Below are 12,157 nucleotides of genomic sequence, written 5' to 3'. Positions count from 1 at the left end.
CATTTTTCAGCGTCTGATCGAACTGAAAATATTTATGTGGGCTAAGAACATTTCCAGTACCCACTAAAATGATTTTCAACGCGTTCCGAAACAATTCCGTTTTTAGTGATTTTCATCTGCGAAACGCATCTGAAGTGGCTCCGGCAGCTCCGGAACATTTCCGGTTTTTATCTCAGAAAATTACAAAAAGCTTCCAGAATGATTCTGGCATCCTCCAAGAATTATCAGGCATGTGCCGAAACCAATTTGACATAATGGTGTATCCCGAAACAACTTTTCGGTATCATCGAAACTTATCCGATGACCTCTCTCTGCGGTACGATTCCGCTGTCCGAAACTTTTCCGGTGATTTTCTCTCAGACTCCCTGTCTAGTATTTAGCAGATAGATGACCCTTAAGCGTGTGACCCTATAGGTTCGGTGAAGTATAGACATGACCCGGAACCCCTTCCGATCAATGATCAACATCGGAGCCGTGGACACCCATATTGACCCCCTATACCCACACGAATAAATATTCGAGTCAACCTCCAGTTGCCGTGTGCTATTCCTGTTGCTTCGCGATATGTTACAAATACCCGAGGTGAGACATATTGGCATTCCCGTGGATCAACAACTTGTCCACTATGCTAGTTACCTCGTTACCGGTATTGTTCTCTTTTCTCGTTATCGTGTTCCGGCATCCCCGTGATCAAATCACAAAGTGTCTGGCCAGACGATGATGGATACCGTAACACCGAGAGGGCCCAGAGATATCTCTCCATCGTCGGAGGAGCAAATCCCAATCTTGAGCTATCAAGTTACTTGACACACTTTTCCATGAACCCGTAAGCCGCCGTAATAGCCACCCATTTACGGATGACGTTTAACAAACCCCAAAGTTCATGAAGCAAGCATGAAGAAACTCGATACTCTCATGGTCTAAGGAATCATGCAAACGTTAACCATCTCTGTGTTATGTACCAATAAACTTGTGACGAATGAATCTCATAGCATAACATCAATCCGGGTCGATTCAACACAAATGTTCTCTTAACATTGTGCCCTCAAGGTTGCTGACATAGACATGCCCATGATCAGGAAAACATAACCATCATGCAACACTTGAGCTAGTCTTAGAGGCCAGACTAGGAATACATTTTACCGTTTATTATTCCACACGTGCATATGAGTCTTCCTCCGAGCCTCGTGGTTATTGCAGACTCGAGAACCATAGCAGTTATAGCATGGAACATAAACATAATTATGAACTCGGAGATAAATATTATCATTTATTATTGCCTCTAGGGCATATCTCCTACAGGAGGAGCCGGCCTACCTCGAGCGCTACTCCTGGACCGGAGTAGTGCGCGAGTGGGTCAGCGCTCCGCCGATCTGGCTCGGGGCGACGAAGAAGCAGGAGGCGGCCTACCTCGACCACTGGCGCCGGGAGGGCGAGCGTCTGCAGATGCTCGAGCGCGAGGCCGAAGAGGAGGCGCGCTAGGCCCAGGCAGCGGCGGCACAGCTCGACATCGCCGCCCTCTCGAACACGGCATTCCCCTGGGCCGGCCCTGCGCCGACGTTGATCGACCTCACCGGTCCAGACGCAAGCGCCGCCGCCGACGAGGACGCCTAGGGCAGCGCGTCGTCTAGTTTTTAGTGTTTAATTAATGTAATATGGACTTTCGCCGGCCTTCGTGGCCGGCTTTTATCTCCACTACTATTAAACAATCAAACAGGAACTTCCTTACGTGCACCTCGTAATTAGTCCCACAACACCTCATAAACCAATCAACACCACACAATTAGCCCACAAGTCTAAATCTAACCGTCATTATTTATTTAATACCTCTATGATGTGCGATTAGCGATTTCCAATGACTGACCATACTCCACCACGAAAGGAGTCTCCGCGATCCCGCGTCCCCTACAATCACGGAAGGCAATGATCCCGATCCTAAAATCACGCAAATGATTTCCTTCTATGCATCATATCCTGCCTCCTGCCGCTTCTAAACTCAAACACACGTACAAGAAGCCTCAACGTGGATCATCTAGAAAACTGTCGGCGCTACAATCAGGGCCCCAGGTGCCGTCCTTGGGAGCGGCTCGACGCCCGGCGCTCCTCCACCTACCCTCTCCTTAAGCGCGGAGTCTGCGACTGCTGGGCCGTGCGGAAGTGCGGGTGACGCAGCTCGAGGCGGCCGGGGATGCGGGATCCAGGTGTCGGCGGCGCATCTCGCCGGGTCAATGGAAGGCGATGGCGGCGACGGCGAGGCGACACGGAGGAGCTCGTGGAGGACGCCGGCACTTCTGTCGCTGCTGGGAATAGGCGGAGGCGACTGGATCTGGGGCGGCGGCGGCGGGTGCAGACGACTTCGGTGGCGGCGTGATGCCTCATGTACGGCTGCACCGGTGGTTAGAGAATGAAGGAGGAGGAGAGAAAATCTCCACTATTATTAAACAATCAAACAGGAACTTTCTTACATGCACCCCGTAATTAGTCCCACAACACCTCACAAACCAATCAACACCACACAATTAGCCCACAAGTCTAAATCTAACCGTCATTATTTATTTAATACCTCTATGATGTGCGCTTAGCGATTTTCAATGACTGACCATACTCCACCACGAAAGGAGTCTCTGCGATCCCGCGTCCCCTACAATCACGGAAGGCAATGATCCCGATCCTGAAATCACGCAAATGATTTCCTTCTATGCATCATATCCTGCCTCCCGCTGCTTCTAAACTCAAACACACGAACAAGAAGCCTCAACGTGGATCATCTAGGAAACCGTCGGTGCTACAATCAGGGCCCCAGGTGCCGTCCTTGGGAGCGGCTCGCCGCCCGGCGCTCCTCCACCTACCCTCTCCTTAAGCGCGGAGTCTGCGACTGCTGGGCCGTGCGGAAGTGCGGGTGACGCAGCTCGAGGCGGTCGGGGATGCGGGATCCAGGTGTCGGCAGCGCATCTCGCCGGGTCAATGGAAGGCGATGGCGGCGACGGCGAGGCGACACGGAGGAGCTCGTGGAGGACGCCGGCACTTCTGTCGCTGCTGGGAATAGGCGGAGGCGACCGGATCTGGGGCGGCGGCGGCGGGTGCAGACGACATTGGTGGCGGCGTGATGCCTCATGTACGGCTGCACCGGTGGTTAGAGAATGAAGGAGGAGGAGAGAAAATCTCCACTACTATTAAACAATCAAACAGGAACTTTCTCACGTGCACCCCATAATTAGTCCCACAACACCTCACAAACCAATCAACACCCCACAATTAGCCCACAAGTCTAAATCTAACCGTCATTATTTATTTAATACCTCTATTATGTGCGCTTAGCGATTTCCAATGACTGACCATACTCCACCACGAAAGGAGTCTCTGCGATCCCGCGTCCCCTACAATCACGGAAGGCAATGATCCCGATCCTGAAATCACGCAAATGATTTCCTTCTATGCATCATATCCTGCCTCCTGCCGCTTCTAAACTCAAACACACGAACAAAAAGCCTCAACGTGGATCATCTAGAAAACTGTCGGCGCTACAATCAGGGCCCCAGGTGCCGTTCTTGGGAGCGGCTCGCCACCCGGCGCTCCTCCACCTACCCTCTCCTTAAGCGCGGAGTCTGCGACTGTTGGGCCGTGCGGAAGTGCGGGTGACGCAGCTCGAGGCGGTCGGGGATGCGGGATCCAGGTGTCGGCGGCGCATCTCGCCGGGTCAATGGAAGGCGATGGCGGCGACGGCGAGGCGACACGGAGGAGCTCGTGGAGGACGCCGGCACTTCTGTCGCTGCTGGGAATAGGCGGAGGCGACCGGATCTGGGGCGGCGGCGGCGGGTGCAGACGACTTCGGTGGCGGCGTGATGCCTCATGTACGGCTGCACCGGTGGTTAGAGAATGAAGGAGGAGGAGAGAAAAGAAAAGAGGGAAGCGTGGTGGCATGGCTCATCGTTTTGGTCGCCGCCGGGGAGGAAGACCCGTGTTTTACATTCGACGGATTGCGAGGCCCAAGAAGTTTCAATGAAAGGAGGAGGTAGCGTTCGTGCATATCACCAGAACCATAAAGGTAAACATTCATTTATGCATTTCCTCATAATTCTGTTTCCTGGCAACTTTTTACATATTGTTACGGACTATTAGAATTAGCTAATTAGTAAATCATGATTTTACAGTTCACAGGATATATAAGTGTAACATATCCATTACAGTCGGGAGCACAAGCTTTTCATGCTGGTAAATTCTTTACCATGGTCACTACTTTTTTTTCTTGCTCTTTTGGAGGTACTGTGAATAAATGATGATAATTAGGAGGGTACAGATCATTGCTAGATCAGAATATTGGATGACATGCAAGCATCTTCCTTTATTTGTTTGTGTGCTCTACGGTGGGGGTGGTATTTTGCTGGGCATCCTATTTGAAATCGCTAATGGATCATCTGTATCAATGTAACTAAAATGGGCGTTCGTTCTTACTCGACATTTGTGTTCAGCACCATAAGATTATCACACCATGGTGCTATTATTTTAAATTAAGGCCATGGCACCTTCAATCTGCAGTTCACATTGTCGTATATGTAAACACTGTTTCTAAGTGCTGAGCTAGATAAATGCATCTATACCAACTTTGTTGTCACACTATTTTGTTGCTTAGGGACAAAACAACGATGAAGCCCCATGCTTTTCTAACCCAGTGACCGCTTCTGGCCTCGCTAAGGTGACGGGGGATAAATCATCCATGTTAGTGCTGTTAATTTTGACTTGCAACATCTAAGATATATAGATTCTGATATTAAAACTCCATTGCGCAAATTTTATCTTTTCTCCTAAGATGGTGAGATTCTGTGATGCTGAATTACACCCAATTGCTACTTTTTTCCTTATAGGTGTGTCATCAAGGCTTAACTGTACTAGAGATGATGCGAGCGAGCTCCTTGATCCCTTATGAAGTTACAATTATATCTCACAAGTCTTGGCATTTGTTGGCCTTGCTCAACCGAAGTCTTCTCTGACATTGTGTGTGTCTTAATTGAGGCCCAACATTTGTTACGCTCACAGCTACTTCCTTTGCACCTTTCATGTTGCATGCGATTAACCTGAAGATCTCCATGTACACTCTATGGCATGGTTTGCAAGAACTCATCTTGCAGTTATATTTAAGCTTGTTCCATATTCATTTTTAAATTCAGAATTGTCACATTCAGATTTTTTTTGTTAATGATGAGATATTTAGCCATAGTCAATACATAAGAAAACATGTCTTGATTTTTCTCTTGAATGGTACCTGCAAGTTTGTCAATTGTTTAGTGAAGCTTTCCTTCAAAAGAATTCTAAATACTACAGGAAGGAGAGTAAGACAATGACAGTTCACTGGAATATGTATTTTGAGAGGACATATATGTGTTTACCTCTCTGTAATTACATATTACTTTCCTTGCTGATGCTATTGCTCAGGTTAAGCTATTGCTATCCATTTTTTCAGGTTGAATCAGTTCCGAGCACAGGTCAGCTAAATGGAGTTTCTATGTTTTCTCTGTACTGGTGATCATGTGTTCGACCTAATGCCTATCTACGGTCTTGGGCGGACCTGTCATAGGTTATGCTGGACATCGACAAGTGTTCTTTAGCACACCTTAAATAAAACAGTTTTCTTTTCCTTTTTAGTTTGATTGAGTCACTTAGATGTGCAATAACTAGTACACATCTAGATGTGCCCTAGACAGGCCCTAAAAGAAAATCAAGTTTGATAAGAATGGTTTTCTTTAAAAAAATCTGTTCATTTGTGGCTATGAAGCTTAAGAAGGTTGACTGAAGGTACTCAAAGGATCTGAACCTGAATCTCTGATTTTTTTTATTTGCTCGGCAATCATTGTGCACTGCAAATGAAATATATTCAAGTTCAGCTAGAACTTATTTGAAGGAAATGATGTATTATCTTGGTAGGTAGGGAACGTATATAGATGATGATAGATGTGTTGGTATTCAGTTGTTTGTGTGTCGTGCTAATGATGCCACTCTTCATGGTACTTCCATTGTACTTTAATATATTATATGTTGACCTTTGGTTGGGTTTTCTAAATTTGTATGCGTTTAATTCTGATCTATATGAGATTATTTGGACATACCTTCTATTCACAAATAAGGGCCACCGATCGCTAGCAGTTCTATTTAACTCCACTAATTAACTTCTATGTCAATATTGGCCTGCAACTTGGCAACAAATAGCAGAAATGACACAACTATGAGGACGCTATGTTATCCTCCCTGCTTTCTGTTTTGGTGATCACAGGTATGTGGATCGCAGTTCTTTGTATACTTCTTTCCCTGGGAATTGAAGATTTATGTTTTTTAATGTCATTAGAGCTGCATTTTGGTTTTGTTAAGAGAATATTAGAACTGGACTATTTGTTTGGATAAAAACGACATGAGAGCTTCTTATTGCACATATAAAAACAATGTAGTAAAAATACAAAAACCCACAAGATCTAAAGTTGTAACATGGAGTGTGTTCATGCATCAGTTTGCCTTAGTGCAGAGAATACGGGTAAAATGTAAGAATTGTTTTCCCTGAACTTTAGCCACATTGATACCGTTTTCATGAGGTTGTTATTAAGCATTACATACTCATAATCTAGGATCTCGAATTTGTGACAGCTTCAGGATTATTGCATGTCTGTTTATGTTTGTTCTCAAACTTGAGCCATTTTTTCTCCTGATGCTATATGTTGTACCTCAAGATCTTGTTGCTCTTCGTTTCAAATTTTTGATCCGAAGAACAGTAACAGGGGACAAGGCTACATGTAAATTTCATGCTTAGGAATGATTTCAATCTTTCGATTCCGCATAACAGTGAGAAGGGCAACAAGGCTGCACTTAAAAACTGTGTTCATAAATTCAATATCAACAACCAGCAACTCCAAGATTCAAGTGTGGATGTGAGGTATAATCATTACAAATGTGACAGGCCCTACTTTGGTTCTGATAGGTTGTCTTTTTCTTCTCATTGAGAAGATGATATTCAGTTTGTTTCAGATTTTAGTCTTCATACTCCCTTCAGGGTGTTATCTCTACAGTCTGACATTGGCCGCTTCTCACTTTTGTCGATGACGGACTTGGTTTTCTCATAGTGATAGTCATTCATTGAATTTTATTGGCACTGAAATGGTATTTGCATGCGTGTCTGCACAAATGGAGAATAGCGATGAACACTTTAAATTATTCATTGTGCAACAAGGGGTTTCCAGCTTCTATTGGATAATATTGTAATAATACGACTTGCAAATTTTGAACGATTGCATATGTAACGAAAAATACGATGGCCTGAAGTCAGCTTCTTCAATACATGTATGTTTGTCTAGACGTGCGTTGCACGTGCACATTTACTAGTGTTTAATTAAATGCATGTATTTATTTTTAAAATGCTTGCAATACTTTTTTTGGCGCGCCGACGAAATGGGTTGGGCCAGCGTTGGGCGCTCACGCCGACCCAAACACAGCGCTGGACGTTTGTGTCCGCCGGGCCGACCCAAATAGACAAAAAGCGGACAAAAACGCCGTCCGTTTAGATCGGCCCGTTGGAGTTGCTATTATGTTATAAGATCGAGCGAGTACTAGCGTAGGAGGATTGCCCTGTATCGCCCCTACTCAGCAACACATGATTTCCATCATCTCGGCGCATGAATAATGGACCTGTGTCTCGAACTAGACGTCACATGATTACTGTAGTGTCTTTTTCACCGGCGCAGTAGATGATCTTTCCACACAAACATTTCTGTTATTCAAGCTTTGCAGCGCCTTGTAGACATGGATCCCTGACTGACCGCTGCGAGCCCTCTGCACTTTGGCAGATGCACTTGAAAAGGCTGGCAATCGAGTCATTATTTAGTTCGTTGTTTGTTAGCTACTCCTATCTACTACTGCCTCCGTCCTAATTTATTAGTTCCCTTCGTATTTAGAGTCATATTTTGATCATAATTTTTACTAGCAAAATACATGTTTTACATAGCAAAAATAATATCATCAAAACCTATGTTCAAATATGAAACTAACGATATATTTTTTGTTGACATGCATCAACTTTTTGTTAGTTAAATTTATGGTCAAGTTTTTAGACAAAACACAAGGGGGCCAATAAACCAGGACGAAGCATGATTTTACTGGAACGTAGTAGTACGGACCATCGTTCCAAAGCAAATCACTCGCAAGATTCTCCCAATCCACCTCGTCTCAATAAAACATCTAAGAGCATCTAGACCCGGGCGCCTCAACCCTCCCTCAATGCTCCAGGCAGACGATCACGGTCACTGACCGGTAAAAAAAAATCAACCCAGACAGATGTCTTAAACGGGACTCAAACGTCCGTGCTGACCGACCCATATGGACGGATATGGGGAGGTCCGGACGTGTCCACCACGTTGGACCCGACACCACGACCCCACCAGTATTTGCACCAAATCCACCCCCTCAACCTACCGATTTCATTTGCTCTCTCCTCCCTTCTTCCTCCTCCGCGCCTGGCGTCTTGTAGCCCCCCCCCCTCCCCCGCCACCCTTTCTCCGACGTTGTCCCAAGACTCAGCACCGCCACTCCAGTCTTCTCTACCGTGCTCGCCGCCACAGACATCATCGCCAGTCTGGAGGCCACCACCGTACGTCCGGCAACTTTCGGGCTACCCCTTGCGCTCTATGTGTTCGACACATTGTTCAGCCCGGTTTTTTGTGATTCATCCGTAGGAAAAACGATGGATTCTGTTGCTTCGTCGAACATGAGTATGGACTGACGAAGCTTGAAAAAAATGATTGAAGATTAGTTCTTCGATTCGGCGGATTTGGATGAAGAAGTGGACACGATCATGCTGATGAGCATGCAAGAGGAGATGGACCGTAGGTGAAGCATATTCTCTAACTTTAAGGGCTCAATGAACGGAGAAGTGGGCGGCGTTTGAGAAGACCATATCCGAACCTCAAGGCAACGAACAAAATCACTTTGCAACAATGCAGGAAGCGGCTAGGAAGGATGTGAAGAGCGCATTCGAAGTGCTTCAAGCTCGTTGGAGAATTGTTCGTGGAGCTGCAATGATGCGGGAATCAGAAACTTTGTGGCGGCTAATGACATGTTGTGTTATCTACACAATATGAGGGTGATGGGTAGCCCAAACCAATGATTTTGAAGCATCTGGAGAACAAGTTCAAATCCCAAAAGATCGAGATGCAAATCAGCTTACGAACTTTCTGCATCTGCATCATAATCTTTGAGATCACCAGCTGCACGCGCGGCTACTCAATGATCTTGTGGAGCATATGTGGACCCACAATAAAAATAAGATAGCTAATGTTTAATTTGCGCACTTAATATCAGTTTTCTGATATGTATTTCCGCTACCAACATTTGTTATGCACGTGCGACATTGACGTGTATGATGGACGTGCATGACTTTGCATGTATTTGATAATCCGAATTTAAGGCTCCGTTCGGAGTGCAGGTATAGAAAACATCGGAAAGAAAAACTGCGTACGAATCGGACTGAATGAACAGTTGAAAACTTTGAAACAGGAAAAGAAGGGAAAGTAGAGCGGAACTTGCGTTCGGATGGCCTAGAGAGAACGCATGAAGACCAAGTAATGAACAGTGGCTAATACAATATTTTATTTGCACTCTACCTGTCGATCTCTTCTTGCACCTCATGATCAGCCACATGATTGAATATACTTTATTCTACCAACAGTGCAATTCCTCTGCTCTTCGTCGGGACTCCGCCCAAAAATGAGGCCGGGGTGGATTTGTTCAATCCTGTAAAATCTGCATGGCTGATGATCCTTTCCGATGGAGGCCTCCTTTGGTTTAGAGGAATCTTGTAGGAATTTCATAGGATAGGATTTCTATAGGAAAAAATCCTTTAGAGCCCTTTGGTTTGTAGGAATGGAATCATATTCCTATGGAGGAATTCTTTCTATCCTCCACATTTCATAGGAAAATAAACATTAGCCTAGACACAATGAAAAAAATCTAATGATGTGAATCAAAGGGCATCTCCTTTCCTATTCCTACTCATAGGATTTGAGATACATGTCATCTCATTTCCTATAACTTTCCTGTTCGTACGATTTTCCTACCCTATGAACCAAAGGAGGCCGGAATGTTGAGTACCTTTCCTTTCAACCGAACAGCTAAAAGGAAAGAAAACCTACGAAAGCAAACTTTCCTTTGGATGGCAGAAAATCCCATGAACGGAACAAGGCCTAAGATACGTGACTGCTCTACAGGACATATGAGGGGTGGTCCGGCTGTGTCAGCAAACGTATAAGGACCGGATTTGCCAAATCGGGCCGTAGATGCTGTAAAAGACCCAGAGTTTTAATTTCACCCGGCCCCTAAAATCTTAGGATCAGCACTGGTTCTTTGAGCACCTGTCAATTTATCCTGTTGAATGTGCATAGAGTTTTCTTTTCCCGCCAAAGTTGCTGATTAGTAGATGCAGGTGCGTGGCTTCATTCGTTGGCGTTGAAGAGCTATAGAGCCAGAGGCCGGTATGTCGGCATCAATCAATGGGCTCGTCATGATTCGGGCGTGACCGCAAGACCGACCGACCGTTGGCACCCTCCCTGGACCGTGGCGGCGCAGCGCCCGATGCAGGTAGAGCTCCTGCCCCTCAGGGGAGGGCGACTGCAGTTGAGCGCAGTACAGTACAGGACACGTCGGGGCACGGGCACACAGCGGAGCGCGGTGACCACCACAGCACGGCGCCATTCGTGGATCGTCGGTAGCTGCCGCCCGGCAGCTCAGCACATGCTGCAACCTGCGGCCTGCGGCCGCAGCTGCGATCTTTCCCTGCTCGCACCATCGCTGGGCTCTGGCAAGGCCGCCGTGCTGCTCAACGTGGTGTGGTGGTGCACCGGCCGCGCAGCGTACGGGCTACTGGGTGGAGTACCACCTGGCTGCCTGCCTGAGTGGTAGCTTTCCTTGCCAGCGGCACGCACGCAGCTCGCGCCATGCACCTGGTACAAAAACGTTAATAGGACGCTCTGTTTTGACTTGAGCGCAGGAGGAACTGAGGAGCACGAAAAACTGGTGATATTTTTGCGTCGACAGATCCATTCCTGTGGGACTCCCTGATAAACGTGGACCCCTGCGCTTCTTCAGATCCATTTGGCAATTCACGCATTAATGAGTTAGATATTCCTTAGCTGCCCTGCTCTAGTACGGACCTAGGTACAGAGCAATCGCTCGCAAGATCCACCTCGTCTCAATGAAAAATCTAACCGGGGCCAGGCACCATCTTCAAAACGATCATTGCAACATCCCCCCCGTTTTTTCTTTTGACATTTTATCCAGCTCCGTGTTCCGGTGAGCCGGGTGGGCTCGCGGTAATAACAGAAAGGTGGTGGGTAGATGCGCAGCGCCGCCGCGCGGGCACGAGCACGTAGAATTATTGATGCCCTCCACTGCTCCACACCAACGCCCATGGCGCGCCGCTGGATCGGAGCGAGCGGTCCATGCACTGCACTGGTCCAGCGCGAGCGGGCGACGAGGCCGGCGGCGCACTGCAGCACTGCAAAGCGACCCGCGATCCACAGCGAGAGCTACAGCGTCGCACAGTGAAGAGGTTAGCAGTCACAGCAGAGCCGGCCAGCAACGGCTGCCCGGCCAGGCCACCCGCCTTGCCGCCAAAGAGGAAAAGGCTCGACCCGGCGCCGTCTCGCTCGTCCGCTTGTGTCGGGGGTCACCTTGGGTGGTGACTGTGCGCCGAAACACTGGAGCAATCCGAAGGCACGCTGCCGCTGTCGCCCTCCCACATCGGAGCCAGGCAAACTTTATTATAGCAGACAGTCGGAAAATCATCGTGCTAAGGCCCCGAACGAACAACTAACCCGAATAGCAAGCGTCGTCGATGAAGAAAAGCATAGATCGAAAGGATCCAACTAATAGACACATGAACACGGACGAATGAAGACGGGATCCATCAAAGACAAACATCGACCGAATCCCCCGACGACGCAAGTCGCACCACCGAGACGAGAGCAGACGGGGAGAACCTTATTCTGTCCTCAGAAAGTCGGCGCCGCCTCGCCTTTCTGAGCAAGACACGATAACTAAACAGAGTAGAAAACGCCAAGAAACGAAGCCTGAGCCCTCCCGCCTGCAAGGGCGAGGATCCACTGCACGCCTCCAAGAGACGAGGTAG

The 12,157-nt window shown here is 47.4% G+C and overlaps 1 long non-coding RNA gene across 1 annotated transcript; it reads left to right on the top strand.

Annotated features, from left to right (window-relative positions):
* Nucleotides 1-3,406: 3,406 nt before the first annotated feature.
* On the top strand, nucleotides 3,407-5,799 carry LOC123073811 (uncharacterized). Its single transcript, XR_006435747.1, has 4 exons — nucleotides 3,407-4,045; nucleotides 4,152-4,212; nucleotides 4,631-4,716; nucleotides 4,863-5,799. It is a non-coding gene; the product is annotated as an uncharacterized lncRNA (long non-coding RNA).
* Nucleotides 5,800-12,157: the final 6,358 nt, after the last annotated feature.

The sequence above is a fragment of the Triticum aestivum genome, chromosome 3D, assembly GCF_018294505.1.
Source record: "Triticum aestivum cultivar Chinese Spring chromosome 3D, IWGSC CS RefSeq v2.1, whole genome shotgun sequence".
Taxonomy (NCBI): Eukaryota; Viridiplantae; Streptophyta; class Magnoliopsida; order Poales; family Poaceae; genus Triticum; species Triticum aestivum.
Note: the sequence above shows the minus strand (reverse complement) of the source record. Positions and strands in the feature narration are given on the sequence as shown.